Here is a 2,101-nt window from a genome sequence, read left to right as displayed (position 1 = left end):
TTATGGTTGAATGATTTATACTTCTGATCTTTAATTATTCTTTTGTGGGATGTATGTATGGTGGTGAATGTTGTAATCATTTAATTCAAGCATTGTGAGAATGTTGTAATAGTTTAGAATTTATTTTCTACTATACCTTTATCAGCTTGATATTTAATTTCTTTTAAAAGTTATTCCAACAAGGTTGCCCTGCCATTTTTATGGTGTATGGCTGTCCCTAGAACAATACATTTGTGATTACAATTTATTTCAATACAGTTTGTATTTATTTCTGTATTCCTCTTCGGTTTGAGATTTGATACAAAGATCTTTCTAGAAATAAGGTTGTCCTACCATAAACTCTAGTTTTTGGTGTAAGGTTGTCCTTAGAACAACATTTGTATCAACCTCTCAAGATCTGAATTTTGAGGTTATTTTACTTTCTTGCATTGTAATTTATTTTGGCTATCATATTCTTTTTAATTCCGCTGTTATAAGTTTTATTTGGCATTGTCCTATTCACCCCCCCTCTAAGACATATAGCTAGGCCTTTTCACAAACGTTAAGGAAAAGGTGCTTTAGGCACATAGGATGGCACATGAGTGGTTCTTGGGGAGTCAGAGTGCTTTTGGACTTCGGATGCACTAGTTTGTCTCTCCGCTTCATTTTGGTCTTCCGATTTAGAATTTGATTCTTCCCTGAGCATCTCTACTTTGTTCTCGATCTGTTTGCTAGACCTAAGGGTAATGATTGATTCAGCTTGCTCATGATATTGTTCTTGGTTTGAATTAGATCCAATCTCATACTGTCCTTTTGGATTTGTCACAGGTTGGCTAGGGAACTTGCCCTTCTCTCTCTCATTCAATGTGGTAGCAAGTTGACCCAACTGTACTTCTAGCTTCGCAATGGATTATGCATTTGCATGTAAGCTTTGCTGGTTATCTTGTAAAGTTTGTTAGGTGTCTTTTTGAAATTGAAGAGAACTTTGCATGAAAAGATTGAGTGTATCTTCAAGAGATGGTTTCCTTTATTGTGAAGGGAGTTGTTGATATTGCGGAAACTGTTGAAGTTGTTGACTAGTAACTTGGGGGTAAGGTTGCATAAGAGGATTTCCTGATGGTCCTCCTTGTTGTGGTTCTTTTGCCCAAGAAAATTTGGATGTCTAGCCCACCCTGGGTTGTAGGCGTCTGAGTAAGGGTCATTCCTAGTTCTCTGAAAAGTGTTCATAGCATGTACTTGTTTAAAGAGAAATTCCAAAAATGCTGCACCAAATGGACAAGACTGTGTAGGATGGGAGGGACTGGAACATATGGCACATGACTCGATTTGAGTAGTTTTTGGAGGTCCACTATTTAACATCAAAGCATTAACTTTCTTTGTCAGGCTATCAATCTTAACATAAAGATCTGGTGTGACTCCTATCTTATATATACCACTTTTCTTCTGTGGTTGGGGACTTCTTTCACCTCTATTTGAATAGTACCAATGTTGGGAGTTTTCACACAAGGTTTCAAAGAAATTCCAAGCTTTGACATCACTTTTGGTCATGAATGACCCTCCACTAGTGGCATCAACCATGCAACGGTTTTGGGGTGTCAAACCGTCATAGAAGTATTGAACCTGTTGCCACTTCTCAAAACCATGGTGTGGACATTTAAGAAGCAAGTCCTTCCATCTTTCCCAACATTCATGAAAGTGCTCACCCTCTTTTTGTGTGAAATTAGTAATTTCTCTATGGAAAGCATTAGTTTTGTGAACGGGGAAGAACTTGTTTAAGAACTTCTTGTAGTGATAGACCCAACTTCTAGAGAATTTAACCATGCTTTCGCCTTACCCTTCAAAGAAAAAGGAAAAAGGCGTAAACGGTTCGAATAATCTGAAAAGTTTTGGAACCTAAAGGTAGAGCAAATGTCTAGGAATTCTTTCACATGATGATATGGCTCCTCCTTATCTATACCATAGAAGGAGGGCAACAATTGTATGACCCCAGGTTTAAGTTCAAAGTGTGCTGCAATGGTGGCTGGCAACACTATGCATGAAGGTGCATTAAATTGGACAGGAGCTGAATAATCTCTACGAGCTTTATTTCCATTCTCATCCTCCATTTCAAATAGAATGTTTC

The 2,101-nt window shown here is 37.7% G+C and overlaps 1 non-coding gene across 1 annotated transcript; it reads left to right on the top strand.

The window, feature by feature from the left end:
• The first annotated feature begins 1,615 nt into the window (after nucleotides 1–1,615).
• LOC131219715 (small nucleolar RNA R71) lies at nucleotides 1,616–1,724 on the top strand. Its single transcript, XR_009158361.1, has one exon. It is a non-coding gene; the product is annotated as a small nucleolar RNA R71 (small nucleolar RNA).
• Nucleotides 1,725–2,101: the final 377 nt, after the last annotated feature.

Source organism: Magnolia sinica, chromosome 11 (genome assembly GCF_029962835.1).
Source record: "Magnolia sinica isolate HGM2019 chromosome 11, MsV1, whole genome shotgun sequence".
Lineage (NCBI taxonomy): Eukaryota > Viridiplantae > Streptophyta > Magnoliopsida > Magnoliales > Magnoliaceae > Magnolia > Magnolia sinica.
The sequence above is the reverse complement of the archived record's forward strand: the minus strand, read 5'-3'. Positions and strand labels throughout refer to the sequence as shown.